General features: G+C 27.5%; 1 non-coding gene across 1 annotated transcript; it reads right to left on the reverse strand.

Moving 5' to 3' along the window:
- Window positions 1-4,406: 4,406 nt before the first annotated feature.
- Window positions 4,407-4,528, reverse strand: MIR171a (microRNA MIR171a). Its single transcript, NR_107992.1, has one exon. It is a non-coding gene; the product is annotated as a microRNA MIR171a (primary transcript).
- Window positions 4,529-14,891: the final 10,363 nt, after the last annotated feature.

Here is a 14,891-nt window from a genome sequence, read left to right on the forward strand (position 1 = left end):
ATTTTTTGCCACTCGTAATTGTTTGAGATAAGTTTGACCAAACTAGCAGTTAAGAAATTATAAGTTCAAATTTCATCAAATACGCATATCTTTATATTGTTTTGTTAAAAGTATTTACTTAGTTCATCATGTAAATCACATAGATATAATAGCTGCTTGTTTTGTATAAGAAATAAATGAAAAAGAAAGATGTAAAAACACCTATTGGACTGTTATATGCATCTAAAAACAGAAGAGATGTACGTGTATGAGAATACTCGGGGGTGGGGTGACAAAATCAAACTCAATTCGTTCAATCCGTTTAAGTTTGAATGAGTTATTGATCGGATCATTTATTAACTCAACCCTTTTCAACTCATTAAAAACTGAGTTGATATGTAATTCGAATTGACTCACGAGTAATATCGTTAAAATATTTGTAAAAACATCCTATTTCAATTTGATCTTTTACATATCCATAATAAAATCATAAACTTTTATTAGATACTAAAATAGTTTAAAAGAACGAATAGAACAATTACTAGTAAAATGTAAATTGAGTTAGATCTTGACCATTATATAACCTACTACATAACCTTTTTTTACCTAAGCGAATTTGTGTTGACTTGAATCATAACTCAATTGACGATTATTATCTGAACACATTATTATGGTTTGTCCAAACTTAACCTAACCCACTCACTTATAGCCCTAAAAAAGTCTATACTTCAAAATTCTGATATACATTTTTCAACGTTAACTATAAATGCCTAGAGTATAGAGTATTTTATGCGACTATAAAGGGATAGTTGAAAACTAATGGAATTAATAATGGGGTTTGGTGACACAAGAGGAGGTCATAAAAGTGCCACCTCTGAAAGTATTATCCTCTCAATTTGACACCAATCTTGGCTGAAGTTAGTCCACCTATACCTGCAATTCGAAATTAAAAGTATTGACAATTTGTTGGGTAAATTGATTAAGTCATAGTCAGGTATTCTCGACCCACCAAGTGAAACTTTTTGTTTTTTGGTCACAACTGCGCTAAGACCCTAAGATTAAAGCTATGTTAAGTGGCAATAAATAAATAAATATCGTAGGTATGCAAAAATAAATAAGATTCATAATTAATTGTATTTAACGAACTCTGTCGTCTCAAAATGAAAAATTATCACCAAAGTGTTGAATAGTTAATGGACTTGTAGCCCAACGGCATCCTATTTGGGCTGAGAGATATCATTTTTCAGGATTGAAAATTATATAGAAATCAAATTATTAATATCTATAGTTTAATTTAATTGTAATTTATAGCAAAAGTTGTCATTTGCCACTCTTTGTTTTTCATTGACGGTCTCTCTCTTCTCTCTCACTTTATACAAATATGAATGTATAAAATGTGTTTGTGCATGTATAACTCGAGAGAAAACTTTATATACAAATACAAATACATATATGTCCTATACACTTATAATTATATAAATACAAATCTTCTCCTCTTTCGCTTTGTACAAAAACAGATTATAGAAATTACAATGTATAATTTGTGTTGTATAAAGCGAGAATTTATACAAATTTAAATTTTATGCAAATATACAAACACATAAAATTGAATTGAGAGGCTATCAGCGAGTTATACAAACGAGAGGCTATCAGAAATTTATACAGATGAGAGGCTGCAAACGATTTATACAAATCTGATGCTCCATAGCAAATATAAAGTTTGCTAAGAAACACGATTATACAAACTATAGTTATAGCATAAAAATAAAATTTTAATGTTTGTTGAACCTAAAATTTACTTTTTTTTATGATAGTATACACCCACAAGGGACAAAGATGTAAATGGTGATTTATAAGAATGACTTTGAAAATAGTTAGAGCTGGAATTTTTTTTATCACGATTATTCATAAGAATTACCTGCAGTTTGGGCTTAAAAATTTGTCAAGAAAGCAAACGGGGGTTGAAAATTCAAGACCAACAATCTTCAAGATAATTGGATATAATTTCTTGAAAAACTTACTTTTATAAGATTTTTATTAAAAATTATACTAATTTCATGATAAAGTCTAGAGCAATCGAAATGGACGTGATCCAATGATAGTCTAACCCAACCAGTAGGAGTTATGTTTGGGTTGAGAATTTTTAAGCTCATTTAAAAACTTTAGAAGTTTTGACTCTTAATCTTCGCCCCATTGGGCTCATCGGCTCCAAAGATTGGGCCGAAATTGGCCCCTGAGGCCCAAGAGTAAAGCAAGTTTCCAAAAAGTAATAGGAAAAAGAAAAGGAGAGATTACAGAAATACACAATTTTTGTTTCATTTATTTCTCCATTATTCTCTATTATTTTTAAAAAAAAAACTTAAAAATTATTTATTTTTCTAATGTATCAGAATTGTATATTAATGTATCTGAGCTAGTTTATAATGAATCTGAGCTGCATATTAATGTATCTGAGACAATATTTAATGTATTCGAATTACGTATTAATGTATCCGAGCTTCAATTATTGTATTCAAATTTTTTTAACTTATAAGGGATTAATGTAATGAAAAACTTATCAGGGGTAGATTATAATTTCATATTAAAGTATGTGATTTATGTAATATACCAAGAAAAATAATATAAAAACATAACTTATTTTACTATATTTTCTAAAATGTCATGTCATTTGAAAAAATTATAAAAATAAACATTCTATTCTATTCTCGGTTACGTCACTTGACGAGATATATCGGGGCGTTGAATGATGTATTCAAAATTAAGACATGATGTGTTAGACATTGAACAATGTACATGAAACCGGAAAAACGATGTATCATGACGTTTTGGGGTATATAAATTTCACAAATTTAAGAGATTTTTATAATTTGAAAAGAGTACAATTATGATACAATTAGTTCTTAACACTGCGAAATATGTGCAAGATTCACTAGAGTAGTGTTTTTAAATTTAAACATATATCTTAATATTAAAATAAATTTAAAAATGTCTAAATAAATTTTAATACAAATCATAATAATTAATTGTTTATTCTAATTCAAATTCTAATGAAATCTTCCAAACTCTAGTGTACTTGCTAGCATAGTAGTATAAAGGAATTGTAATAAAGAAAACCACAACGTTTTTCTTAAATCTTAAGTGGGTTCTCGTGAGTGTTAATAACTTGTATTAAAACATTGTATTTATATTGAGAAATTTACAAGTTAGGTGATAAATATGTTTGGATATTCAATAACAAAACAAACTAGCTATATTGATCCAATGGCAAAAAAAAAAAAAAGAACTCACTTAAGGTTTGCTAATTGCATCCTTAAATTGAAAATTCATATATTTTAAAATTTTGAACCATTAACCATCTAATCTAAACATATTACGTACGTGTAACAAAAAAGCTTCTAGCCTCGATAGGAATAACAAAAAAGCATAAGAACCATAACAATTAAGGTCATTAGTACATGCAAATGCACATTTTTTTTGCAAGTTTGTTTAAGTCAATACAAAACCACTAATTATTATAAACTGTAGCATTAATTTCTATGAAAATAAAGACAATGAACCAAGTCATCCTGTGATAACAACAATTGTGATTGTGACCAATATAATTAATTTCTACTATAACTATAACATTTTATTTATTTTTACCTTTTCCTTTTCAGGGAAAGATACTCTTATAAGTAAAGAAACACAACCTCATAATTCATAAGATTATAACCACTGCCAAATAAAACAATGAATCTATTTAAAGAAAATAGCATAATACACAAATAAGGTATATATAGGGAAAAAATAGAGAAAAGACAAATACTCCCTATCATTCTTATTTGTTCCTACATAAATTTTGAGAAACATTTTAAGTTACCAACATGTTCTATCTTTCGATTCCCCCACAAATTACAAAATTAAATTCACAAGTACAAATAGTATGTTCTTCATTAATCCTAGCAAAAGGACAAATCCATTATTTTAGAGAAAAATCAAAGTGGAACTAAAATAAAATAGTCCATATAAACAAGCTGGTTATAGCCTCAGTAACGCTATGGACATTCACATATAGATCCACCAAATATCGCACAATATTCATTTATTGTCATGCTTAATTATTAGCCAAATGCAAAGTCTAGGACAGACATATATACATGAAAAAGAAGATGAAAAAATAAATAAGAATGGACTAATAATCAATACTAATTAATTATTCAAATTTTAATTTTCAGCTGGTCCAGTACCTGACTTACAATTCAAATTCCATGGATCTTATTTTTTATTTTTCAGGAATTGAACCTAAGCCAAAAATCTTTGAGAAATTTTATTCATCTGAACACGATATATAATTAAATTAAATTCAATAATAAATTAGAGGAACAAACCCTAGATGGTAATGCATGACGAATTGCCTGCAGTTATATATTAGGTAGAGAAAGTGAAAGTGAAAGAGAAACTGAGATATTGGCACGGCTCAATCAAACGAAAAACGAAAACTCAACCATTCAAATATAGTTTACATTTTGTTGTCTGAGTGAACCAGGCCAATATCAAAGTTACTGTTTCATAGGGGAATAATAATAATAAGTGAAAACTGAGAATTCATATAGCCGATCTCAATTTATTTGAACGGACGAAAAAAAAAGGGAAAAACTAAAAGAGGGAGAAAAGATTGAATATTTTGAGTAGAAGAATGGGAATGTCTTGGGGTAAATTTAAGGAGGAAGGAGAGAAGGGGTGGTGTGTTTAGAGTGCATTTAAAACTGCGACTACCAAAGCACAAGGACAGGGCCACTGCATTTAACTCCATTATTCTTTTCCTCATCTTCTTCGACATGAATTTAATCGAGATATATGAAAATTAAATCATATATATATATATATATATAATTTTTTAAATTATAATTATAAAAAATTTATAATCAAATAATACAATATTTTTAGGATTACACAGACTCTAAATTACTTTTTTATTTAAAAAAAAATTATGTTACATAAATTAAAAGTGAAAAAATAATTATACTTTTCAGTGAAGTGGAAACTAATTGGGGTATAAGTTGAATGGTCAAAGTAAAATTAGTATTTGAAATCTTTTAAGAGTATTTGTCTTTGCTTCTCACTTATTTATGATGCTATTATACTTGAAACTTCACTTATCAACCCACTCTTCCGAGTTACTTCCTCCATCTCAACTCCAACTTATTTGTGGTGATATATTTTTAAAGAATAGTTATTTCATATTATTCATTCCATTTTATTATTATTTAATACTTATATTAAAATTTACTTATCCGTTTTAACAAATTAAGAGAGAAGTTAAATATTTTCATCTTAACATTAAAATAATTATATAAATACTTTTTTAATCAATGTCACAAATCAACATGGACCAGAGGGAGCATTTCTCATTTAAAAAGTTTAAAGCAAAATCAATCAGTACTAATAGCTGCATGCATAATATATACGTTAAACTAAATTGAAGTCCATATCTTCTAGAGAATCGATATGCATGGTAAGAGTTTATATAACGGACCCCTACACATATTGTAGCAAGAGATCGACTGACTATCATAGAAATTAATATAAGCAAAAGAGTGGTACAATGGGCATGAGTGTTTAAAAGATATTGAATGGTACAAAGGGGTAAAAATTGTTATTCAAGAGTGGGTGACATAACACGAAAAGAACGTGAGTTATTTCATTCATAATCAGAAATTTAATTTAATTGAATTCTAATAGAAACGTATACATTAAAAATAAAAATAAAAATATTAAATGAGAGAGGAAAAGGAAAGGATGGCCCATGATGGTGATACTGAAGGACTACCAACCAAGTGAGTATGAATCATAAATGAGAAGAGGGAAAGGGAATCTCTCTTTAATTTGCTCAGTCGCATACATAAATAAATTCACTGAAGGGGGAGATGGATAGGCATATAGGGCATCCCACATATTTAATGTAAAACTAACCAGACCCAGCAAGGGAATCAAATTAAAGTTTATCGACCTTTTTGGAGTTACCTTTATCGGTGAATTCAAAATTTAAATTTACTTAATTGATAATAATTGTAATGTTGTTATATATACTCTCTTTGTTTATTTTCATTTGTTATAGTGTACTTTTCGATAGTCAATTTGACTAATTTCAAAGTTAAATTACGTTATATTAATTTAATATTTTAAATAAAAAATTTAGATATTCAAAAAATATGTGAAAAGTACTATAAATTGCATTTTTTTGCATATCAATATAATGTAAAAATGCATCTTAAAAATTTTAATTAAAGTTCTTACAGTTTAACTTTAAAAAAAAATTATGACATATAATAATGGACGGAGAAATTACCGTATATAGTTGTATATGTGGAGGAGGTAAGCTTAGTTAATTAGCTTTTTCTTTAAAAAAAACAATAATCTTAATTCATTTTTATTCATAAAAAATGGGTTGATATATAGTTCAAATAGACCCAAAAAACAGTGTTTTTTATTTAATTGTTATATATAATTAAAGATTTTTTTTAATTAGGCATACTAGAAATTTATAAAAGATAGACAAATACAACAATTAAGACTTTAATTAAAATTGATCAAATTGAATTATTCTCGCATGTTAGCTTATTTCTATTCAATTTTTTTAATTAATTCAATTCATTTGATCTATTTAAATTCAGTATAACCTGCTTACTTAGCACCTTATATATATATAGTATAGTTAAAAACCTACGTATGTATAGATCATACAATATTTTAGATCTGCCTCTATTCTCAAAGAAGCACGAAGTAACTACTTTCGAATCTAGGCTTAGCTTCTTCTCTTCCTTCATGAACGGCGAATCACTTTGTATTACAGTTGTGCCATTGTGTCGCATCTCTAAAAAACTTTATCAGGCCCGTTTGGATGGGCTTAATAAAAGCAGCTTTAAAAAAGTACTTTTAAAAGTGCTGAAACTTATTTTTAAAATAAGCAGTTATGTGTTTGGATAAAAGTGCTGAAGTTGTTATGTCAAACGTGAAAAGGAATAAATGGAAGAAAGAAATGTTAGGGTTATATGGGTAATTTGGAGATTGTATAAAAATATTAAGCACAAAAAGATAAAAATGTGGTCAACTTAAAACAGCTTATAAGCTAAAAATAAAAAAGCACCCCTACCCCAGCTTTTAACTTTTGGCTTAAAATAAATTTTTTTTAACTTAAAATAAGCTGTTTTGAGTATTGCCAAACAGCTAAATAAGTCAAAAACCAGCTTTTAAGTCAGTTTGACCAGCTTTTAAGCTGAGCCAAACAGGCTCTTAAAATATAAGAAAGTAAATTCACATAGAAAATTTAATAAAAAAATGAACTCATACAAAAGTTAAAGAATATTTATTAAAATTTTCAGACGAAAGGAATTGAGATAAATTATTTACCTTTTGGCAGGAGAGTGTGTTTAATGTTTTAAGCTTATGCTCGTGACAAATTCAGATACAATATGGGAGTCATTTAAGAGAGTCTTCACATTTGCTGGCTATTCTGCATATAAAACCAACCAATATTAGATTTGATTCCTGTAGTGGGCAACTTGCAACTTCTTTTTTACAGAATCACTAGGGACCAATTACTATTCTTAGCAAACCATTTTAATTTTTTCAAAATTTTTTTATGACCCCTACTACATAATTAATTATTCCTTTTTTCCTTGTTTCTTTTCTTGGATAATTTTAAATTTCACTTTCAATCCAAACAATGAAGAAGAAGAAGGAAAATTTTAAGTGTACAAGATGAAACTAAAAATTCGAAATTACTGATAAAGCTGTATGGTGGTCTAGCCTAGGTAGCTAGCTAGTCCAAAATTAAATGGATACAAAAGAATTTGGCATGGTCACGCACAATTCAAACAATTTTTATTCGAAACACTAAAACATTGTGGTACATATATATTAAAGAAAAACAGTTCAAGCATTTAATATGTGCTGTAGATATCTACTATTGCTAACGGCCCGTATGGTCATGCGATATAATATCATAGATGAATTTTTTTTTACCTGCGATATGAAATTCTTTTGTGGTGTATTTTCTCATAAATATAATAATATCATAAATTGTAAAACTATTGAAATAGTTTCAATTATTTATTCAATCTTATCAAATAAATAAAGTTTATAAATTATTACGGAACTATTTGTTCTCTACTTAAGTAATTGTTTCATCAAATTGTAATTCAATAAAAATATTGAACATAAATTGTAGTGTACTAGTATGTAATATAATCCTCCCAGTATGAACAATTTCCTGACACGGAACTTGTATTTCTTGATCATGTGATGAAGAAACGAACCAACATTGTTACTTTGAGTTGTAATAAATACAAAATGATAGAATTTAGAAGTAATAAATTAGGTCTTCGAGTAAATGTAGAAAAAAAATTAATACTCAACAATCGATTGGTGTGAGTTAAAGTAACATGTGTTGGTGAGAATAATAAATTTTAAAAATTATTAATGTAATTATAAATTTTATTTACATATGAAAGAAATGGATAAGTAGATATAAATGCAAGTTTTGTTTTAATAAAATATAAATTTGTAGATTAATTTTTGTATTAAAAATATCTCAAATCATGTTATGATTTCCATATTATAATTTTAAAAAAATATGAAATCACATCTCATGGAGTCATGAAATAAAATTAACATAAAGTTATATATCCAAAAGCTGATTCCATATCTATTATTACGATACAGTATATCACTCGGCCAAACACCTTCAAAGTTTCTATACTAATTAAATGCTCTTTCATTTGGGTTTTTTGAATTCACGTATAAGATGTGACACCTTATTAGCTGCAGAGGTAAAGCTTATTATATTTCATGTTTTTATTAAACTAATGACATTAATTAACTATATATGATTGACCAATGAAAAATAAATTAATCAATATCTTGCTTTTATTTGATTTTTCATGAACATCACAGGTGCATAAATATTTTTCTTGACCTAATAACAATAATAATATATCTGGTGTATAAGGATATATACGTAACTTCATTCTTATCTGATGAAAGTAGAATAGTTATTTTTGAAAGACCCTCGGTTTAAAAGTAAAGCATAACAAAATTACGTACGAAAAGAAAAAATATAGTGATGTATAAATGAACAATAATAACTAGTGAATACAATAAGTAAATGACCAAACACAAGGAATTACCAGTAATAATAAAATCAAAGAACATGGATAGTATGTGAGTAATACTAACAATCTTTGTAAGGTAAAGTAGACATGACTCGTCTACTCACCAACATTCTACTCAATTTTTTCTAATCGTCGAAATTATCTCAATTGTGTCCCACTGCCATTGGAGCACTCTCTGATACGTATTCAATAAATATTTTTTTTATATCTAATGTCATATCCTCAGTAAATCGTAAACGTATAATTTTATTCTCTCTACTACTTTTTTAACTTATCTCTCTAATATAAGTTTTTTCTTGACCGCTAACTTCAAAATTTTAGTTTTGTTGCAAAATGTATTTCTAGTTTAAACTTTAAAGTAACTAAGTCTAGAAAACTTTTCTGATGTTTAATTTTTTCACACGAGAAGTGAAAATTAATCCACTATTGGAGAGAGCAAGTTTATAATTTTGATGAAATAACTTCAAATTTAATACACACTCATAAATTTACCGACACCAGAATCGAAATACTTTTTTAGTCAAACATACTAGTATTTGTTTGTTCATTCAATGTTTTTCATTGGTCCCGTGTTATTTGAAAGAGTGCGGAGTTAAAAGGGTAAAAAAAATTGTCAAAAATTCCAAAAGGGCATATTAATTTTTTTAAAAAATCAAAACGGTAAAATCGCTCACCGTGTAGCGACTTTTACCTTCTGAAAAAGCGAAATCGCTGCAATAACAGCGATTTCTTAAACTTGCTTTTTAAAAAAAAAATAAAAAAAATTGAACAAATCGCTCCACACGGAGCGATTTTCAAAAAAAATAAAATAAAATTTGTTTTATAAGTCGCTGCTTCTGCAGCGACTTGCACTAATTTTTTTTATTTTATTTTTATTTTTTGCTTTATTTTTTTTTTTAAAAAAATTAATTCAAATTTTTGTTTAAAAAAAAAATCATTGCCAGCGATTTCTAATTAGTTTTTTTTAAAAAAAAATCAAATCACTGTAAAGGTAGCTATTTACACTTAATTTATAATTTTTTTTTGAAAATTGAATTAAATCACTGTAAAAAAAATTAGCCGATTAAATTAAATTTTCAAAAAAAAATAAAAATTTAAGTGTAAAGCAAAAAATGTGTTAATTAAGAATTCATTTTATAAACACATATAAAGATCAGTCCCAAAAAATGTGTTAATTAAGAATTCATTTTTTTTTTGAAAACTTAATTTAATCGGCTTTTTTTTTGCAGCGATTTAATTAAATTTTCAAAAAAATATAAATTAAGTGTAAATCGCTGCTTTACAGCGATTTGATTTTTTTAAAAAAAAACTAATTAAAAATCGTTGTCAATGATTTTTTTTAAAAAAATTGAATCAATTTATTTTTTAAATAAAGAAAAAAATTAAAAAACTTAATGGAAGTCGCTGCTTCTGCAGCTACTTATAACAAAAGTAATTTTTTATTATTATTTTGAAAATCGCTCCGGATGGAGCGATATATTTAATTATTTTTAAAAAAAAGCAAATTTAAGAATCGCTGCTATTGCAGCGATTTCGCTTTTTCAGAAGGCAAAAGTCGCTACATCGTGAGCGATTTTACCGTTTTGATTTTTTAAAAAATTGATGTGCCCTTTTGAAATTTTTGTCAATTTTTTTACCCTTTTAGCTCCGCACTCTTATTTGAAAAGAGTGAATATTTGTATTATATTTGATAACTTTTACCCATGTTAACTTATTTCCATTGTTTTAAATATCAATATATGTAAATTGTACGAGGCTTTTGAATTACTTCTTTAAATTAGTCCCCAAATTACACACTTGTGTCTCAAATTGTTGGATCATAATTTCTTATCATAAAATAACTGCCTATGATTTTAAAAGGATTAAATGAAAATTAACCTGCTCCGCTCTGCTTTATTGTCATTTCTACGTTACTTATTAAGAGGACACAACGTAAATATATGGTGAGCTAATAAGAGAAAATTAAGCATCATGTCATGACATAATATTACTATTGGTCTTTATGGCACTGAGCTAACGATAATTTAAGAGGCTCAAATATGAAAGGATCCCACAGAAGAAAATAAAAAGGACAAAGCAAACTATTGAATTCTCTCTTCATTCTGCACATAGTATTTCAAATATTTGTTTGTTAGCTAACACAATCAAATGAGGAAACTTCCAAAATCCACCTGATGTTAACTCTTCATCAACCCAAATATACAAATTTAATATTTATTAAGTCAATGTCCAATTAATAACAACTAAACATTTTTGTCACTTTGGTATATTTCATTGAAACACAATAATATGTTGCATACGATAATAATTAATTTGAGATTCGGTTAATTATTTGATTTTCGCTTATGATATATCCTTTAGTTTCCTTTCTACTTCCCTCTTCCTATATGTACAATTTAAAAAAAAAATCAACTGGTATAAGAATTGTCAAACATGAGAATAGTGCAACAATTTAATTTATTTGATGACATGGAGAAGTCTTATCTGATCCACCAAGTAGGTCAAATAATAAATAAAATCAGAAGAAATAGTTAATTTCAGAGTCATTTTAAACTCTTTTATTTGAAAAATAGTTCCTGGATTGAATATTCAGATTTAACTTCCCACCTAATAAAGTAAACCATTAATGAAAAACAAAAATTGACATGCCATTCCTGCCTACTGCTATATGATCAGTACTGTTTTTTCTTCTTTTTTTTTTCCCACCCCATCCCATCCTTAGACGAATCAATAGTATTTTTTCTTATTTTTTAACGTGACTTGAATTCTAATAAAGGTGCTAAATCACTTAGACTAAAATCAATGTGACTCAAATCATAACAAAATATGAGACTAATTGTGAATTATAGACCATACCACACATATCATATAGGACTTAATGCTCCAACCACTAACTTATTTGAGTGATTCATGCGTTTAATTAGGTAATCACTTTCATAATTACATAATAATTAATAATAATCAATCATGCAGATTTCCCTCGATATTTATTCACAAATACAAGTAGCTTTGAAGAACCTTTTTATAATTGCATTATACAAAGAAAAGGACATATTTCTGGTAGAATACATAATTGCTAATTAATTTAATGTACTTGTTTTTCCTCATCCTAATCATACACACCTCATGAGGATCAATCATTCATATAAACATACACCATCCAGCTAAACACCGTCCGAGGTTTTTAATTCTCCCCTAATTTTTCAACAATTTTTTTTTTATTTTTTGGTTTAAGTTCATCTTTACAACAAGGCACACTTACAATGCATGATTTGTAGTTCTACATATCTACAAGTACCTTAAACGTAAGATTTTTAATCTTGAAAATTACATACGGCATTAAACCTGGTCTGATAGCGTAAAAATAAAAATTTCTTACACTATTTTTTTTTGGTAGGCCTCCTCATGACTCCAGAAACGTAAGCCATGAATTACACATTTGACTTGTCCCAATCATAGCAGTAACGGACGATACGTTGTTTCTTATGGATATAAAAAAAAATACTAAAATTTCTACAGATAACGACAACAAAATATACTCCTAAACACGCTTATATTATAATTTTTTTTGAGAAAATCCACTCACACCATATATGCTTTTCCTAATTAAATAGAAATAATATTAAACTAATACTTATTTTTATATATAAAGACACGTAGAAGAGGGGAAAAAACCGATGATACAAAAAATGCTGAAAAGTTGGCTCAAAAGTAGTGATCAATTAAGTTGCTCTATCTTCTTCTAATGGCACTCTTTAATTCTAGATAGAGAGAGAGAGAGAAAATTAAATTCTTAAAGAGGGGTTGAATATTTGTGAATTATTAGTTGATTTTGGTTAAATTTAATGGGTCAATGTGTATCTACGTCTGCCTATGATCAGCATAAGGGAGGGGAAATTTCAACATCAAGGCCAAGGCATGCAAAAGAAAATCATCATCGATATGGAAGACGAATGTTGATTAATAATAACAATACTGATAAGAAAGGATATTTATCGGTGATGATAAAAGAGAAACGTTCAAGATTATATATCATAAGAAGATGTATTATCATGCTCATCTTCTGGCATCGATACAATAAGAGCATTTGATCATCATTCTCTATATGTATATATATGCCATTAATTTTCTTGTTTAATTATGTTGTTCAACCTTTTGAAGGATACATCATTTTTGTCTCTCTCTATATGTGTATATATATTAATGGTGTTTTTGTTTATACATAATAATGGAATTAAACGATATTAACCTCATTGATTTTCTATTATTGGAAGCACATACGGTATAAATTGGAATGTAGATCAGTCGAACCCCATACTTAGAGTTAATAGTTTCGAATTGATAAGTATATCTTTTTATAGTAATATATTTTGTTCGAGCCGAAAATAATAGATTCATTTGAACCAGCTTATAAGACCAAGAGTACTCATCCTTGGATATATAGTATACATGTTTTTGAGTACTAGTAGGATATGCAAATAAGGATCGTATGATTTTCGCTATTCTCTTTTATCTTTTTTTTTTCTCTCATTTTTCCACAAAGATAATATATTATGCTAGTATATCTACACCAATTTTCTATAAATAAATCATTCTTGTTGATGGTATAATCTAAACTTGTTCGTTTACTGTTGCCAACAAAAAAAATATACAAAGGTCTACCTGAATATATATGTAAGTGAAATATCCATAACATTTTTAAAATATATTTTTTTAATGAAAATCCTAATTAGAAAGTAGAAACTACATACTAAAGTGTTGGGAGTATAAATTTCTTAAGATTGAAACTATTTTGAAAATTTTAAAAATTTTGGTAAAATATAACCTTTTACTCCCCTCAAACTAATAATGACACATATATGAAATATTCACAATTTTTACGAGATTCTGAATTAGAATTTATATAATAAATAAAATTCTCTCTAGACTATAGCCGACGGTCTAACAGAAATTATCTCTTCTACCTCTCTGTAGAGTTAGGGCATGCAAATTGTCTAAAAGATACATGAAGGAAAGAGTCAAAGAGGCAATTTTGAAAAAGAATTAAGTTTCTAAAGTTGTTAAAAGGCAAGTAATAAGTGTACGAAAACCAGCAGGAAATAATTTTCATATTTTTGGATGAGTCCATTGGCATTAAGGCTTCCAGCTATGAATGACGCTGCAGAGTTTTTAGAGAATCCTTTACAGCCAAACAACTTCAATAATTCCAATTTATATGATACCAATACCAAAGTCAACATCATATATGTTAAAGTCAAATGAAGAATTTATATGAGTTACTTCTTTGAGAGTTTCGATTGCAAGCTCAAGAACTGAATTCAATTCAAGAGGCAAACTTGATGAACAAACTTATTGTTTGATCTGATTTAGAGATATCAAATGCCCGGGTTGGGCTAAATTTAGACAAGTGAAAATGATCTAAGTTAATAAATATATAAAAATTCTGGAGGTTTCCCTAGTTCTTGTATGATATTTAGTATCTGATAAATTGTTTTTTTTTTTCCTTACTACAGCTATATATAACTGTAACATATCAAATGAAAAAAAAATATATCTTTTGAAAAATACCGTGTCACAATTTCTACATATCAACCCAATTTTTTATGGGCTGAGCTAATAAATGTACGGCTCATAAGTTAAAAATATATTATATTTTCACGGGCTAATTTTTCTAGGGTTACTATGAGTGCATAGTTCATAAACTGAAGTGATGAACTAGTGGACGTAGTTAGTGATTGACAAGAGAGCAACAAAGAAGAG

This window comes from Solanum lycopersicum, chromosome 2, assembly GCF_036512215.1.
Source record: "Solanum lycopersicum chromosome 2, SLM_r2.1".
Classification (NCBI taxonomy): Eukaryota; Viridiplantae; Streptophyta; class Magnoliopsida; order Solanales; family Solanaceae; genus Solanum; species Solanum lycopersicum.